The sequence below is a fragment of the Rhipicephalus microplus genome, chromosome 9, assembly GCF_043290135.1.
Source record: "Rhipicephalus microplus isolate Deutch F79 chromosome 9, USDA_Rmic, whole genome shotgun sequence".
In the NCBI taxonomy this organism is placed as follows: domain Eukaryota; kingdom Metazoa; phylum Arthropoda; class Arachnida; order Ixodida; family Ixodidae; genus Rhipicephalus; species Rhipicephalus microplus.
The window spans coordinates 68665251-68680561 of record NC_134708.1 but is presented as its reverse complement, the minus strand read 5'-3'; the positions used below and the strand labels follow the sequence as shown (position 1 = coordinate 68680561).

Below are 15311 nucleotides of genomic sequence, written 5' to 3'. Positions count from 1 at the left end.
AGCAGTAATTTTTTAGTTACCATAGGGTGGAAATTGAACCTGCACTGCTATACCAATCGGCAAAATAATCTTCGTTCTCTCCATCTCCTCCAGAGTAAGCTAATATAATGGGGAAAGTCTAGCGCCAGGTGTCTTTGTTTTTTTTCCTCTCCCACTGAAACAGTCATGTCAAGCTAGAGTTGTGATCTCGCTGACAACACCGTCGTGTCTTCCGTGCATACACATATCCTCGTTAGTATAGTGGTCAGTATCCCCGCCTGTCACGCGGGAGACCGGGGTTCGATTCCCCGACGGGGAGCAGTACTTTCTTAGTTACCATAGGGTGGAAATTGAACCTGCACTGCTATACCAATCGTAAAATAATCTTCGTTCTCTCTATCTCCTCCAAAGTAAGCTAATATAATGGGGAAGCTCTAGCGCCAGGCGTCTTTTGTTTTTTTTTCCTCTCCCACTGAAACAGTCATGTCAAGCTAGAGTTGTGATCTCGCTGACAACACCATCGTGTCTGCCGTGCATGCACATATCCTCGTTAGTATTGTGGTCAGTATCCCCGCCTGTCACGCGGGAGACCGGGGTTCGATTCCCCGACGGGGAGCAGTAACTTTTTAGTTACCATAGGGTGGAAATTGAACCTGCACTGCTATACCATTCGGCAAAATAATCTTCGTTTTCTCCATCTCCTCCAGAGTAAGCTAATATAATGTGGAAGCTCTAGCGCCAGGTGTCTGTTTTTTTTCTCTTCCACTGAAACAGTCGTGTCAAGCTAGAGTGTTGATATCACAGACAACACCGTCGTGTCTGCCGTCATGCGCATATCCTCGTTAGTATAGTGGTCAGTATCCCTGCCTGTCACGCGGGAGACCGGGGTTTAATTCCCGGACGGGGAGCAGTAATTTTGTAGTTACCACAGGGTGGAAATTCAACGTGCACTAATATATCATTCGGCAAAATAATCTTCGTTTTCTCATCTCCCTCAGAGTAAGCTAATATAATGGGGAAGCTCTAGAGCCAGGTGTTTTTTTTCTGTCCCACTGAAAAAGTCATGTCAAGCGAGAGTTGTGATCTCGCTGACAACACCGTCGTGTCTGCCGTGCATGCGCATATCCTCGTTAGTATAGCGGTCAGTATCCCCGCCTGTCACGCGGGAGACCGGGGTTCGATTCCCCAACGGGAAGCAGTAATTTTTTAGTCACCATAGGGTGGAAATTGAACCTGCACTGCTATACCAATCGGCAAAATAATCTTCGTTCTCTCCATCTCCTCCAGAGTAAGCTAATATAATGGGGAAGCTCTAGCACCAGGTGTCTTTGTTTTTTTTCCTCTCCCACTGAAACAGTCATGTCAAGCTAGAGTTGTGATCTCGCTGACAACACCGTCGTGTCTGCCGTGCATGCGCAAATCCTCGTTAGTATAGTGGCCAGTATCCCCGCCTGTCACGCGGGAGACTGGGGTTCGATTCCCCGACGGGGAGCAGTAATCTTTTAGTTACCATAGGGTGGAAATTCAACCTGCACTAATATACAATCGGCAAAATAATCTTCGTTTTCTCCATCTCCTCCAGAGTAAGCTAATATAAAGGGGAAGCTCTAGCGCCAGGTATCTGTTTTTTTTTCTCTCCCACTGAAACAGTCGTGTCAAGCTAGAGTGTTGATATCGCAGACAACACCGTCGTGTCTGCCATCATGCGCATATCCTTGTTAGTATAGTGGTCAGTATCCCCGCATGTCACGCGGGAGACCAGGGTTTAATTCCCCGACGGGGAGCAGTACTTTCTTAGTTACCATAGGGTGAAAATTGAACCTGCACTGCTATACCAATCGGCAAAATAATCTTCGTTTTCTCCGTCTCCTCCAGAGTAAGCTAATATAATGTGGAAGCTCTAGCGCCGGGTGTGTTTGTTTTTTTTTGCTCTCCCACTTAAACAGTCATGTCAAGCTAGAGTTGTGATCTCGCAGACAATACCGTCGTGTCTGCCGTGCATGCGCATATCCTCGTTAGTATAGTGGCCAGTATCCCCGCCTGTCACGCGGGAGACCGGGGTTCGATTCCCCGACGGGGAGCAGTAATCTTTTAGTTACCATAGGGTGGAAATTCAACCTGCACTAATATACAATCGGCAAAATAATCTTCGTTTTCTCCATCTCCTCCAGAGTAAGCTAATATAAAGGGGAAGCTCTAGCGCCAGGTATCTGTTTTTTTTCTCTCCCACTGAAACAGTCGTGTCAAGCTAGAGTGTTGATCTCGCAGACAACACCGTCGTGTCTGCCGTCATGCGCTTATCCTCGTTAGTATAGTGGTCAGTATCCCTGCCTGTCACGCGGGAGACCGGGGTTTAATTCCCCGACGGGGAGCAGTAATATTTTAGTTACCATAGGGTGGAAATTCAACCTGCACTAATATATCATTCGGCAAATTAATCTTCGTTTTCTCCATCTCCCCCAGAGTAAGCTAATCTAATGGGGAAGCTCTAGCGCCAGGTGTTTTTTTTCTGTCCCACTGAAAAAGTCATGTCAAGCGAGAGTTGTGATCTCGCTGACAACACCGTCGTGTCTGCTGTGCATGCGCATATCCTCGTTAGTATAGTGGTCAGTATCCCCGCCTGTCACGCGGGAGACCGGGGTTCGATTCCCCAACGGGGAGCAGTAATTTTTTAGTTACCATAGGGTGGAAATCGAACCTGCACTGCTATACCAATCGGCAAAATAATCTTCGTTCTCTCCATCTCCTCCAGAGTAAGCTAATATAATGGGGAAAGTCTAGCGCCAGGTGTCTTTGTTTTTTTTTCCTCTCCCACTGAAACAGTCATGTCAAGCTAGAGTTGTGATCTCGCTGACAACACCGTCGTGTCTTCCGTGCATACACATATCCTCGTTAGTATAGTGGTCAGTATCCCCGCCTGTCACGCGGGAGACCGGGGTTCGATTCCCCGACGGGGAGCAGTACTTTCTTAGTTACCATAGGGTGGAAATTGAACCTGCACTGCTATACCAATCGTAAAATAATCTTCGTTCTCTCTATCTCCTCCAAAGTAAGCTAATATAATGGGGAAGCTCTAGCGCCAGGCGTCTTTTGTTTTTTTTTCCTCTCCCACTGAAACAGTCATGTCAAGCTAGAGTTGTGATCTCGCTGACAACACCATCGTGTCTGCCGTGCATGCACATATCCTCGTTAGTATTGTGGTCAGTATCCCCGCCTGTCACGCGGGAGACCGGGGTTCGATTCCCCGACGGGGAGCAGTAACTTTTTAGTTACCATAGGGTGGAAATTGAACCTGCACTGCTATACCATTCGGCAAAATAATCTTCGTTTTCTCCATCTCCTCCAGAGTAAGCTAATATAATGTGGAAGCTCTAGCGCCAGGTGTCTGTTTTTTTTCTCTTCCACTGAAACAGTCGTGTCAAGCTAGAGTGTTGATATCACAGACAACACCGTCGTGTCTGCCGTCATGCGCATATCCTCGTTAGTATAGTGGTCAGTATCCCTGCCTGTCACGCGGGAGACCGGGGTTTAATTCCCGGACGGGGAGCAGTGATTTTGTAGTTACCACAGGGTGGAAATTCAACGTGCACTAATATATCATTCGGCAAAATAATCTTCGTTTTCTCATCTCCCCCAGAGTAAGCTAATATAATGGGGAAGCTCTAGAGCCAGGTGTTTTTTTCTGTCCCACTGAAAAAGTCATGTCAAGCGAGAGTTGTGATCTCGCTGACAACACCGTCGTGTCTGCCGTGCATGCGCATATCCTCGTTAGTATAGCGGTCAGTATCCCCGCCTGTCACGCGGGAGACCGGGGTTCGATTCCCCAACGGGAAGCAGTAATTTTTTAGTCACCATAGGGTGGAAATTGAACATGCACTGCTATACCATTCGGCAAAATATTCTTCGTTTTCTCCGTCTCCTCCAGAGTAAGCTAATATAATGTGGAAGCTCTAGCGCCAGGTGTCTTTGTTTTTTCCTCTCCCACTGAAACAGTCATGTCAAGCTAGAGTTGTGATCTCGCAGACAATACCGTCGTGTCTGCCGTGCATGCGCATATCCTCCTTAGTATAGTGGCCAGTATCCCCGCCTGTCACGCGGGAGACCGGGGTTCGATTCCCCGACGGGGAGCAGTAATCTTTTAGTTTCAATAGGGTGGAAATTCAACCTGCACTAATATACAATCGGCAAAATAATCTTCGTTTTCTCCATCTCCTCCAGAGTAAGCTAATATAAAGGGGAAGCTCTAGCGCCAGGTATCTGTTTTTTTTTCTCTCCCACTGAAACAGTCGTGTCAAGCTAGAGTGTTGATATCGCAGACAACACCGTCGTGTCTGCCATCATGCGCATATCCTTGTTAGTATAGTGGTCAGTATCCCCGCCTGTCACGCGGGAGACCAGGGTTTAATTCCCCGACGGGGAGCAGTACTTTCTTAGTTACCATAGGGTGAAAATTGAACCTGCACTGCTATACCAATCGGCAAAATAATCTTCGTTTTCTCCGTCTCCTCCAGAGTAAGCTAATATAATGTGGAAGCTCTAGCGCCAGGTGTGTTTGTTTTTTTTGCTCTCCCACTTAAAGAGTCATGTCAAGCTAGAGTTGTGATCTCGCAGACAATACCGTCGTGTCTGCCGTGCATGCGCATATCCTCGTTAGTATAGTGGCCAGTATCCCCGCCTGTCACGCGGGAGACCGGGGTTCGATTCCCCGACGGGGAGCAGTAATCTTTTAGTTACCATAGGGTGGAAATTCAACCTGCACTAATATACAATCGGCAAAATAATCTTCGTTCTCTCCATCTCCTCCAGAGTAAGCTAATATAAAAGGGAAGCTCTAGCGCCAGGTATCTGTTTTTTTTCTCTCCCACTGAAACAGTCGTGTCAAGCTAGAGTGTTGATATCGCAGACAACACCGTCGTGTCTGATGTCATGCGCATATCCTCCATTAGTATAGTGGTCAGTATCCCTGCCTGTCAAGCGGGAGACCGGGGTTTAATTCCCGGACGGGGAGCAGTAATTTTTTAGTTACCATAGGGTGAAAATTCAACCTGCACTAATATATCATTCGGCAAAATAATCTTCGTTTTCTCCATCTCCCCCAGAGTAAGCGAATATAATGGGGAAGCTCTAGCGCCAGGTGTTTTTTTTCTGTCCCACTGAAACGTCATGTCAAGTAGGAGTTGTGATCTCGCTGACAACACCGTCGTGTCTGCCGTGCATGCCCATATCCTCTTTAGTATAGTGGTCAGTATCCCCGCCTGTCACGCGGGAGACCGGGGTTCGATTCCCCGACCGGGAGCAGTAATTTTTTAGTTACCATAGGGTGGAAATTGAACTTGCACTGCTATACCATTCGGCAAAATGATCTTCGTTTACTCCATCTCCTCCAGAGTAAGCTAATATAATGGAGAAGCTCAAGTGCCAGGTGTCTGTTTTTTTTCTCTCCCACTGAAACAGTCGTGTTAAGCTAGAGTTGTGATCTCGCAGACAATACCGTCGTGTCTGCCGTGCATGCGCATATCCTCGTTAGTATAGTGGTCAGTATCCCCGCCTGTCACGCGGGAGACCGGGGTTCGATTCCCCGACGGGGAGCAGTACTTTTTTAGTTACCATAGGGTGGAAATTCAACCTGCACTAATATATCATTCGGCAAAATAATCTTCGTTTTCTCCATCTCCCCCAGAGTAAGCGAATATAATGGGGAAGCTCTAGCGCCAGGTGTTTTTTTTCTGTCCCACTGAAATGTCATGTCAAGTAGGAGTTGTGATCTCGCTGACAACACCGTCGTGTCTGCCGTGCATGCGCATATCCTCGTTGGTATAGTGGTCAGTATCCCCGCCTGTCACGCGGGAGACCGGCGTTCGATTTCCCAACGGGGAGCAGTAATTTTTTAGTTACCATAGGGTGGAAATTGAACCTGCACTGCTATACCAATCGGCAAAATAATCTTCGTTCTCTCCATCTCTTCCAGAGTAAGCTAATATAATGGGGAAACTCTAGCGCCAGGTGTCTTTGTTTTTTTTCCTCTCCCACTGAAACAGTCATGTCAAGCTAGAGTTTTGATCTCGCTGACAACACCGTCGTGTCTTCCGTGCATACACATATCCTCGTTAGTATAGTGGTCAGTATCCCCGCCTGTCACGCGGGAGACCGGGGTTCGATTCCCCGACGGGGAGCAGTACTTTTTTAGTTACCATAGGGTGGAAATTGAACCTGCACTACTATACCAATCGGCAAAATATTCTTCGTTCTCTCCATCTCCTCCAGAGTAAGCTAATATAATGTAGAAGCTCTAGCGCCAGGTGTCTTTGTTTTTTTTCCTCTCCCACTGAAACAGTCATGTTAAGCTAGAGTTGTGATCTCGCAGACAATACCGTCGTGTCTGCCGTGCATGCGCATATCCTCGTTAGTATAGTGGCCAGTATCCCCGCCTGTCACGCGGGAGACTGGGGTTCGATTCCCCGACGGGGAGCAGTAATCTTTTAGTTACCATAGGGTGGAAATTCAACCTGCACTAATATACAATCGGCAAAATAATCTTCGTTTTCTCCATCTCCTCCAGAGTAAGCTAATATAAAGGGGAAGCGCTAGCGCCAGGTATCTGTTTTTTTCTCTCCCACTGAAACAGTCGTGTCAAGCTAGAGTGTTGGTCTCGCAGACAACACCGTCGTGTCTGCCGTGCATGCACATATCCTCGTTAGTATAGTGGTCAGTATCCCCGCTTGTCACGTGGGAGACCGGGGTTCGATTCCCCGACGGGGAGCAGTAATTGTTTAGTTACCATAGGGTGGAAATTGAACATGCACTGCTATACCATTCGGCAAAATATTCTTCGTTTTCTCCGTCTCCTCCAGAGTAAGCTAATATAATGTGGAAGCTCCAACGCCAGGTGTCTTTGTTTTTTTCCTCTCCCACTGAAACAGTCATGTCAAGCTAGAGTTGTGATCTCGCAGACAATACCGTCGTGTCTGCCGTGCATGCGCATATCCTCCTTAGTATAGTGGCCAGTATCCCCGCCTGTCACGCGGGAGACCGGGGTTCGATTCCCCGACGGGGAGCAGTAATCTTTTAGTTACCATAGGGTGGAAATTCAACCTGCACTAATATACAATCGGCAAAATAATCTTCGTTCTCTCCATCTCCTCCAGAGTAAGCTAATATAAAAGGGAAGCTCTAGCGCCAGGTATCTGTTTTTTTTCTCTCCCACTGAAACAGTCGTGTCAAGCTAGAGTGTTGATATCGCAGACAACACCGTCGTGTCTGATGTCATGCGCATATCCTCCATTAGTATAGTGGTCAGTATCCCTGCCTGTCAAGCGGGAGACCGGGGTTTAATTCCCGGACGGGGAGCAGTAATTTTTTAGTTACCATAGGGTGAAAATTCAACCTGCACTAATATATCATTCGGCAAAATAATCTTCGTTTTCTCCATCTCCCCCAGAGTAAGCGAATATAATGGGGAAGCTCTAGCGCCAGGTGTTTTTTTTCTGTCCCACTGAAACGTCATGTCAAGTAGGAGTTGTGATCTCGCTGACAACACCGTCGTGTCTGCCGTGCATGCCCATATCCTCTTTAGTATAGTGGTCAGTATCCCCGCCTGTCACGCGGGAGACCGGGGTTCGATTCCCCGACCGGGAGCAGTAATTTTTTAGTTACCATAGGGTGGAAATTGAACTTGCACTGCTATACCATTCGGCAAAATGATCTTCGTTTACTCCATCTCCTCCAGAGTAAGCTAATATAATGGAGAAGCTCAAGTGCCAGGTGTCTGTTTTTTTTCTCTCCCACTGAAACAGTCGTGTTAAGCTAGAGTTGTGATCTCGCAGACAATACCGTCGTGTCTGCCGTGCATGCGCATATCCTCGTTAGTATAGTGGTCAGTATCCCCGCCTGTCACGCGGGAGACCGGGGTTCGATTCCCCGACGGGGAGCAGTACTTTTTTAGTTACCATAGGGTGGAAATTCAACCTGCACTAATATATCATTCGGCAAAATAATCTTCGTTTTCTCCATCTCCCCCAGAGTAAGCGAATATAATGGGGAAGCTCTAGCGCCAGGTGTTTTTTTTCTGTCCCACTGAAATGTCATGTCAAGTAGGAGTTGTGATCTCGCTGACAACACCGTCGTGTCTGCCGTGCATGCGCATATCCTCGTTGGTATAGTGGTCAGTATCCCCGCCTGTCACGCGGGAGACCGGCGTTCGATTTCCCAACGGGGAGCAGTAATTTTTTAGTTACCATAGGGTGGAAATTGAACCTGCACTGCTATACCAATCGGCAAAATAATCTTCGTTCTCTCCATCTCTTCCAGAGTAAGCTAATATAATGGGGAAACTCTAGCGCCAGGTGTCTTTGTTTTTTTTCCTCTCCCACTGAAACAGTCATGTCAAGCTAGAGTTTTGATCTCGCTGACAACACCGTCGTGTCTTCCGTGCATACACATATCCTCGTTAGTATAGTGGTCAGTATCCCCGCCTGTCACGCGGGAGACCGGGGTTCGATTCCCCGACGGGGAGCAGTACTTTTTTAGTTACCATAGGGTGGAAATTGAACCTGCACTACTATACCAATCGGCAAAATATTCTTCGTTCTCTCCATCTCCTCCAGAGTAAGCTAATATAATGTAGAAGCTCTAGCGCCAGGTGTCTTTGTTTTTTTTCCTCTCCCACTGAAACAGTCATGTTAAGCTAGAGTTGTGATCTCGCAGACAATACCGTCGTGTCTGCCGTGCATGCGCATATCCTCGTTAGTATAGTGGCCAGTATCCCCGCCTGTCACGCGGGAGACTGGGGTTCGATTCCCCGACGGGGAGCAGTAATCTTTTAGTTACCATAGGGTGGAAATTCAACCTGCACTAATATACAATCGGCAAAATAATCTTCGTTTTCTCCATCTCCTCCAGAGTAAGCTAATATAAAGGGGAAGCGCTAGCGCCAGGTATCTGTTTTTTTCTCTCCCACTGAAACAGTCGTGTCAAGCTAGAGTGTTGGTCTCGCAGACAACACCGTCGTGTCTGCCGTGCATGCACATATCCTCGTTAGTATAGTGGTCAGTATCCCCGCTTGTCACGTGGGAGACCGGGGTTCGATTCCCCGACGGGGAGCAGTAATTGTTTAGTTACCATAGGGTGGAAATTGAACATGCACTGCTATACCATTCGGCAAAATATTCTTCGTTTTCTCCGTCTCCTCCAGAGTAAGCTAATATAATGTGGAAGCTCCAACGCCAGGTGTCTTTGTTTTTTTCCTCTCCCACTGAAACAGTCATGTCAAGCTAGAGTTGTGATCTCGCAGACAATACCGTCGTGTCTGCCGTGCATGCGCATATCCTCCTTAGTATAGTGGCCAGTATCCCCGCCTGTCACGCGGGAGACCGGGGTTCGATTCCCCGACGGGGAGCAGTAATCTTTTAGTTACCATAGGGTGGAAATTCAACCTGCACTAATATACAATCGGCAAAATAATCTTCGTTTTCTCCATCTCCTCCAGAGTAAGCTAATATAAAAGGGAAGCTCTAGCGCCAGGTATCTGTTTTTTTTCTCTCCCACTGAAACAGTCGTGTCAAGCTAGAGTGTTGATATCGCAGACAACACCGTCGTGTCTGATGTCATGCGCATATCCTCCATTAGTATAGTGGTCAGTATCCCTGCCTGTCAAGCGGGAGACCGGTGTTTAATTCCCGGACGGGGAGCAGTAATTTTTTAGTTACCATAGGGTGAAAATTCAACCTGCACTATTATATCATTCGGCAAAATAATCTTCGTTTTCTACATCTCCCCCAGAGTAAGCGAATATAATGGGGAAGCTCTAGCGCCAGGTGTTTTTTTTCTGTCCCACTGAAATGTCATGTCAAGTAGGAGTTGTGATCTCGCTGACAACACCGTCGTGTCTGCCGTGCATGCCCATGTCCTCGTTAGTATAGTGGTCAGTATCCCCGCCTGCCACGCGGGAGACCGGGGTTCGATTCCCCGACCGGGAGCAGTAATTTTTTAGTTACCATAGGGTGGAAATTGAACTTGCACTGCTATACCATTCGGCAAAATGATCTTCGTTTACTCCATCTCCTCCAGAGTAAGCTAATATAATGGAGAAGCTCAAGTGCCAGGTGTCTGTTTTTTTTTCTCTCCCACTGAAACAGTCGTGTTAAGCTAGAGTGTTGATCTCGCAGACAACACCGTCGTGTCTGCCGTGCATGCGCATATCCTCGTTAGTATAGTGGCCAGTATCCCCGCCTGTCACGCGGGAGACCGGGGTTCGATTCCCCGACGGGGAGCAGTAATCTTTTAGTTACCATAGGGTGGAAATTCAACCTGCACTAATATACCATTCGGCAAAATAATCTTCGTTTTCTCCATCTCCTCCAGAGTAAGCTAATATAAAGGGGAAGCTCTAGCGCCAGGTATCTGTTTTTTTTCTCTCCCACTGAAACAGTCGTGTCAAGCTAGAGTGTTGATCTCGCAGACAACACCGTCGTGTCTGCCGTCATGCGCATATCCTTGTTAGTATAGTGGTCAGTTTCCCTGCCTGTCACGCGGCAGACTGGGGTTTTTTTCCCAACGGAGGCAGTAATTTTTTAGTTACCACAGGGTGGAAATTCAACGTGCACTAATATATCATTCGGCAAAAATATTTTCGTTTTCTCCATCTCCCCCAGAGTAAGCTAATATAAAGGGGAAGCTCTAGCGCCAGGTGTTTTTTTCCTCTCCCACTGAAACAGTCATGTCAAGCTAGAGTTGTGATCTCGCTGACAACACCGTCGTGTCTGCCGTGCATGCGCAAATCCTCGTTAGTATAGTGGTCAGTATCCCCGCCTGTCACGCGGGAGACCGGGGTTCGATTCCCCAACGGGGAGCAGTAATTTTTTAGTTACCGTAGGGTGGAAATTGAACCTGCACTGCTATACCAATTGGCAAAATAATCTTCGTTTTCTCCATCTCCTCCAGAGTAAGCTAATATAAAGGGGAAGCGCTAGCGCCAGGTATCTGTTTTTTTTCTCTCCCACTGAAACAGTCGTGTCAAGCTAGAGTGTTGGTCTCGCAGACAACACCGTCGTGTCTGCCGTGCATGCACATATCCTCGTTAGTATAGTGGTCAGTATCCCCGCTTGTCACGTGGGAGACCGGGGTTCGATTCCCCGACGGGGAGCAGTAATTTTTTAGTTACCATAGGGTGGAAATTGAACATGCACTGCTATACCATTCGGCAAAATATTCTTCGTTTTCTCCGTCTCCTCCAGAGTAAGCTATTATAATGTGGAAGCTCTAGCGCCAGGTGTCTTTGTTTTTTTCCTCTCCCACTGAAACAGTCATGTCAAGCTAGAGTTGTGATCTCGCAGACAATACCGTCGTGTCCGCCGTGCATGCGCATATCCTCCTTAGTATAGTGGCCAGTATCCCCGCCTGTCACGCGGGAGACCGGGGTTCGATTCCCCGACGGGGAGCAGTAATCTTTTAGTTACCATAGGGTGGAAATTCAACCTGCACTAATATACAATCGGCAAAATAATCTTCGTTTTCTCCATCTCCTCCAGAGTAAGCTAATATAAAGGGGAAGCTCTAGCGCCAGGTATCTGTTTTTTTTTTCTCTCCCACTGAAACAGTCGTGTCAAGCTAGAGTGTTGATATCGCAGACAACACCGTCGTGTCTGCCATCATGCGCATATCCTTGTTAGTATAGTGGTCAGTATCCCAGCCTGTCACGCGGGAGACCAGGGTTTAATTCCCCGACGGGGAGCAGTACTTTCTTAGTTACCATAGGGTGAAAATTGAACCTGCACTGCTATACCAATCGGCAAAATAATCTTCGTTCTCTCCATCTCTTCCAGAGTAAGCTAATATAATGGGGAAACTCTAGCGCCAGGTGTGTTTGTTTTTTTTTTGCTCTCCCACTGAAACAGTCATGTCAAGCTAGAGTTGTGATCTCGCAGACAATACCGTCGTGTCTGCCGTGCATGCGCATATCCTCGTTAGTATAGTGGCCAGTATCCCCGCCTGTCACGCGGGAGACCGGGGTTCGATTCCCCGATGGGGAGCAGTAATCTTTTAGTTACCATAGGGTGGAAATTCAACCTGCACTAATATACAATCGGCAAAATAATCTTCGTTTTCTCCATCTCCTCCAGAGTAAGCTAATATAAAAGGGAAGCTCTAGCGCCAGATATCTGTTTTTTTTTCTCTCCCACTGAAACAGTCGTGTCAAGCTAGAGTGTTGATATCGCAGACAACACCGTCGCGTCTGATGTCATGCGCATATCCTCCATTAGTATAGTGGTCAGTATCCCTGCCTGTCAAGCGGGAGACCGGGGTTTAATTCCCGGACGGGGAGCAGTAATTTTTTAGTTACCATAGGGTGAAAATTCAACCTGCACTAATATATCATTCGGCAAAATAATCTTCGTTTTCTCCATCTCCCCCAGAGTAAGCGAATATAATGGGGAAGCTCTAGCGCCAGGTGTTTTTTTTTCTGTCCCACTGAAATGTCATGTCAAGTAGGAGTTGTGATCTCGCTGACAACACCGTCGTGTCTGCCGTGCATGCCCATATCCTCGTTAGTATAGTGGTCAGTATCCCCGCCTGTCACGCGGGAGACCCTGGTTCGATTCCCCGACCGGGAGCAGTAATTTTTTAGTTACCATAGGGTGGAAATTGAACTTGCACTGCTATACCATTCGGCAAAATGATCTTCGTTTACTCCATCTCCTCCAGAGTAAGCTAATATAATGGAGAAGCTCAAGTGCCAGGTGTCTGTTTTTTTTTCTCTCCCACTGAAACAGTCGTGTTAAGCTAGAGTTGTGATCTCGCAGACAATACCGTCGTGTCTGCCGTGCATGCGCATATCCTCGTTAGTATAGTGTTCAGTATCCCCGCCTGTCACGCGGGAGACCGGGGTTCGATTCCCCGACGGGGAGCAGTAATTTTTAGTTACCATAGGGTGGAAATTCAACCTGCACTAATATATCATTCGGCAAAATAATCTTCGTTTTCTCCATCTCCCCCAGAGTAAGCGAATATAATGGGGAAGCTCTAGCGCCAGGTGTTTTTTTTCTGTCCCACTGAAATGTCATGTCAAGTAGAAGTTGTGATCTCGCTGACAACACCGTCGTGTCGGCCGTGCATGCGCATATCCTCGTTGGTATAGTGGTCAGTATCCCCGCCTGTCACGCGGGAGACCGGCGTTCGATTTCCCAACGGGGAGCAGTAATTTTTTAGTTACCATAGGGTGGAAATTGAACCTGCACTGCTATACCAATCGGCAAAATAATCTTCGTTCTCTCCATCTCTTCCAGAGTAAGCTAATATAATGGGGAAACTCTAGCGCCAGGTGTCTTTGTTTTTTTTCCTCTCCCACTGAAACAGTCATGTCAAGCTAGAGTTTTAATCTCGCTGACAACACCGTCGTGTCTTCCGTGCATACACATATCCTCGTTAGTATAGTGGTCAGTATCCCCGCCTGTCACGCGGGAGACCGGGGTTCGATTCCCCGACGGGGAGCAGTACTTTTTTAGTTACCATAGGGTGGAAATTGAACCTGCACTACTATACCAATCGGCAAAATATTCTTCGTTCTCTCCATCTCATTCAGAGTAAGCTAATATAATGTAGAAGCTCTAGCGCCAGGTGTCTTTGTTTTTTTTTCTCTCCCACTGAAACAGTCATGTTAAGCTAGAGTTGTGATCTCGCAGACAATACCGTCGTGTCTGCCGTGCATGCGCATATCCTCGTTAGTATAGTGGCCAGTATCCCCGCCTGTCACGCGGGAGACTGGGGTTCGATTCCCCGACGGGGAGCAGTAATCTTTTAGTTACCATAGGGTGGAAATTCAACCTGCACTAATATACAATCGGCAAAATAATCTTCGTTTTCTCCATCTCCTCCAGAGTAAGCTAATATAAAGGGGAAGCTCTAGCGCCAGGTATCTGTTTTTTTTCTCTCCCACTGAAACAGTCGTGTCAAGCTAGAGTGTTGATCTCGCAGACAACACCGTCGTGTCTGCCGTCATGCGCATATCCTTGTTAGTATAGTGGTCAGTTTCCCTGCCTGTCACGCGGCAGACTGGGGTTTTTTTCCCAACGGAGGCAGTAATTTTTTAGTTACCACAGGGTGGAAATTCAACGTGCACTAATATATCATTCGGCAAAAATATTTTCGTTTTCTCCATCTCCCCCAGAGTAAGCTAATATAAAGGGGAAGCTCTAGCGCCAGGTGTTTTTTTCCTCTCCCACTGAAACAGTCATGTCAAGCTAGAGTTGTGATCTCGCTGACAACACCGTCGTGTCTGCCGTGCATGCGCAAATCCTCGTTAGTATAGTGGTCAGTATCCCCGCCTGTCACGCGGGAGACCGGGGTTCGATTCCCCAACGGGGAGCAGTAATTTTTTAGTTACCGTAGGGTGGAAATTGAACCTGCACTGCTATACCAATTGGCAAAATAATCTTCGTTTTCTCCATCTCCTCCAGAGTAAGCTAATATAAAGGGGAAGCGCTAGCGCCAGGTATCTGTTTTTTTTCTCTCCCACTGAAACAGTCGTGTCAAGCTAGAGTGTTGGTCTCGCAGACAACACCGTCGTGTCTGCCGTGCATGCACATATCCTCGTTAGTATAGTGGTCAGTATCCCCGCTTGTCACGTGGGAGACCGGGGTTCGATTCCCCGACGGGGAGCAGTAATTTTTTAGTTACCATAGGGTGGAAATTGAACATGCACTGCTATACCATTCGGCAAAATATTCTTCGTTTTCTCCGTCTCCTCCAGAGTAAGCTATTATAATGTGGAAGCTCTAGCGCCAGGTGTCTTTGTTTTTTTCCTCTCCCACTGAAACAGTCATGTCAAGCTAGAGTTGTGATCTCGCAGACAATACCGTCGTGTCCGCCGTGCATGCGCATATCCTCCTTAGTATAGTGGCCAGTATCCCCGCCTGTCACGCGGGAGACCGGGGTTCGATTCCCCGACGGGGAGCAGTAATCTTTTAGTTACCATAGGGTGGAAATTCAACCTGCACTAATATACAATCGGCAAAATAATCTTCGTTTTCTCCATCTCCTCCAGAGTAAGCTAATATAAAGGGGAAGCTCTAGCGCCAGGTATCTGTTTTTTTTTTCTCTCCCACTGAAACAGTCGTGTCAAGCTAGAGTGTTGATATCGCAGACAACACCGTCGTGTCTGCCATCATGCGCATATCCTTGTTAGTATAGTGGTCAGTATCCCAGCCTGTCACGCGGGAGACCAGGGTTTAATTCCCCGACGGGGAGCAGTACTTTCTTAGTTACCATAGGGTGAAAATTGAACCTGCACTGCTATACCAATCGGCAAAATAATCTTCGTTCTCTCCATCTCTTCCAGA

At 47.4% G+C, this 15311-nt stretch overlaps 27 non-coding genes across 27 annotated transcripts; all 27 read left to right on the top strand.

Moving 5' to 3' along the window:
• The first annotated feature begins 226 nt into the window (after positions 1-226).
• TRNAD-GUC (transfer RNA aspartic acid (anticodon GUC)) lies at positions 227-298 on the top strand. The gene has a single exon. It is a non-coding gene; the product is annotated as a tRNA-Asp (tRNA).
• Positions 299-523: 225 nt separating this feature from the next.
• TRNAD-GUC (transfer RNA aspartic acid (anticodon GUC)) lies at positions 524-595 on the top strand. Its single transcript has one exon. It is a non-coding gene; the product is annotated as a tRNA-Asp (tRNA).
• An 804-nt stretch (positions 596-1399) lies between these two features.
• Positions 1400-1471, top strand: TRNAD-GUC (transfer RNA aspartic acid (anticodon GUC)). The gene has a single exon. It is a non-coding gene; the product is annotated as a tRNA-Asp (tRNA).
• A 517-nt stretch (positions 1472-1988) lies between these two features.
• TRNAD-GUC (transfer RNA aspartic acid (anticodon GUC)) lies at positions 1989-2060 on the top strand. Its single transcript has one exon. It is a non-coding gene; the product is annotated as a tRNA-Asp (tRNA).
• A 219-nt stretch (positions 2061-2279) lies between these two features.
• Positions 2280-2351, top strand: TRNAD-GUC (transfer RNA aspartic acid (anticodon GUC)). Its single transcript has one exon. It is a non-coding gene; the product is annotated as a tRNA-Asp (tRNA).
• A 217-nt stretch (positions 2352-2568) lies between these two features.
• Positions 2569-2640, top strand: TRNAD-GUC (transfer RNA aspartic acid (anticodon GUC)). The gene has a single exon. It is a non-coding gene; the product is annotated as a tRNA-Asp (tRNA).
• A 225-nt stretch (positions 2641-2865) lies between these two features.
• Positions 2866-2937, top strand: TRNAD-GUC (transfer RNA aspartic acid (anticodon GUC)). Its single transcript has one exon. It is a non-coding gene; the product is annotated as a tRNA-Asp (tRNA).
• A 225-nt stretch (positions 2938-3162) lies between these two features.
• TRNAD-GUC (transfer RNA aspartic acid (anticodon GUC)) lies at positions 3163-3234 on the top strand. Its single transcript has one exon. It is a non-coding gene; the product is annotated as a tRNA-Asp (tRNA).
• A 1389-nt stretch (positions 3235-4623) lies between these two features.
• Positions 4624-4695, top strand: TRNAD-GUC (transfer RNA aspartic acid (anticodon GUC)). Its single transcript has one exon. It is a non-coding gene; the product is annotated as a tRNA-Asp (tRNA).
• An 801-nt stretch (positions 4696-5496) lies between these two features.
• TRNAD-GUC (transfer RNA aspartic acid (anticodon GUC)) lies at positions 5497-5568 on the top strand. Its single transcript has one exon. It is a non-coding gene; the product is annotated as a tRNA-Asp (tRNA).
• A 512-nt stretch (positions 5569-6080) lies between these two features.
• Positions 6081-6152, top strand: TRNAD-GUC (transfer RNA aspartic acid (anticodon GUC)). The gene has a single exon. It is a non-coding gene; the product is annotated as a tRNA-Asp (tRNA).
• A 224-nt stretch (positions 6153-6376) lies between these two features.
• On the top strand, positions 6377-6448 carry TRNAD-GUC (transfer RNA aspartic acid (anticodon GUC)). The gene has a single exon. It is a non-coding gene; the product is annotated as a tRNA-Asp (tRNA).
• Positions 6449-6667: 219 nt separating this feature from the next.
• TRNAD-GUC (transfer RNA aspartic acid (anticodon GUC)) lies at positions 6668-6739 on the top strand. The gene has a single exon. It is a non-coding gene; the product is annotated as a tRNA-Asp (tRNA).
• A 1096-nt stretch (positions 6740-7835) lies between these two features.
• Positions 7836-7907, top strand: TRNAD-GUC (transfer RNA aspartic acid (anticodon GUC)). The gene has a single exon. It is a non-coding gene; the product is annotated as a tRNA-Asp (tRNA).
• A 512-nt stretch (positions 7908-8419) lies between these two features.
• Positions 8420-8491, top strand: TRNAD-GUC (transfer RNA aspartic acid (anticodon GUC)). The gene has a single exon. It is a non-coding gene; the product is annotated as a tRNA-Asp (tRNA).
• Positions 8492-8715: 224 nt separating this feature from the next.
• On the top strand, positions 8716-8787 carry TRNAD-GUC (transfer RNA aspartic acid (anticodon GUC)). Its single transcript has one exon. It is a non-coding gene; the product is annotated as a tRNA-Asp (tRNA).
• A 219-nt stretch (positions 8788-9006) lies between these two features.
• TRNAD-GUC (transfer RNA aspartic acid (anticodon GUC)) lies at positions 9007-9078 on the top strand. Its single transcript has one exon. It is a non-coding gene; the product is annotated as a tRNA-Asp (tRNA).
• Positions 9079-9881: 803 nt separating this feature from the next.
• Positions 9882-9953, top strand: TRNAG-GCC (transfer RNA glycine (anticodon GCC)). Its single transcript has one exon. It is a non-coding gene; the product is annotated as a tRNA-Gly (tRNA).
• Positions 9954-10175: 222 nt separating this feature from the next.
• On the top strand, positions 10176-10247 carry TRNAD-GUC (transfer RNA aspartic acid (anticodon GUC)). Its single transcript has one exon. It is a non-coding gene; the product is annotated as a tRNA-Asp (tRNA).
• A 507-nt stretch (positions 10248-10754) lies between these two features.
• Positions 10755-10826, top strand: TRNAD-GUC (transfer RNA aspartic acid (anticodon GUC)). The gene has a single exon. It is a non-coding gene; the product is annotated as a tRNA-Asp (tRNA).
• A 221-nt stretch (positions 10827-11047) lies between these two features.
• TRNAD-GUC (transfer RNA aspartic acid (anticodon GUC)) lies at positions 11048-11119 on the top strand. Its single transcript has one exon. It is a non-coding gene; the product is annotated as a tRNA-Asp (tRNA).
• Positions 11120-11933: 814 nt separating this feature from the next.
• Positions 11934-12005, top strand: TRNAD-GUC (transfer RNA aspartic acid (anticodon GUC)). The gene has a single exon. It is a non-coding gene; the product is annotated as a tRNA-Asp (tRNA).
• Positions 12006-12809: 804 nt separating this feature from the next.
• Positions 12810-12881, top strand: TRNAD-GUC (transfer RNA aspartic acid (anticodon GUC)). Its single transcript has one exon. It is a non-coding gene; the product is annotated as a tRNA-Asp (tRNA).
• Positions 12882-13392: 511 nt separating this feature from the next.
• Positions 13393-13464, top strand: TRNAD-GUC (transfer RNA aspartic acid (anticodon GUC)). The gene has a single exon. It is a non-coding gene; the product is annotated as a tRNA-Asp (tRNA).
• Positions 13465-13688: 224 nt separating this feature from the next.
• TRNAD-GUC (transfer RNA aspartic acid (anticodon GUC)) lies at positions 13689-13760 on the top strand. Its single transcript has one exon. It is a non-coding gene; the product is annotated as a tRNA-Asp (tRNA).
• Positions 13761-14266: 506 nt separating this feature from the next.
• TRNAD-GUC (transfer RNA aspartic acid (anticodon GUC)) lies at positions 14267-14338 on the top strand. The gene has a single exon. It is a non-coding gene; the product is annotated as a tRNA-Asp (tRNA).
• Positions 14339-14559: 221 nt separating this feature from the next.
• Positions 14560-14631, top strand: TRNAD-GUC (transfer RNA aspartic acid (anticodon GUC)). Its single transcript has one exon. It is a non-coding gene; the product is annotated as a tRNA-Asp (tRNA).
• The last annotated feature ends 680 nt before the right edge of the window (positions 14632-15311 follow it).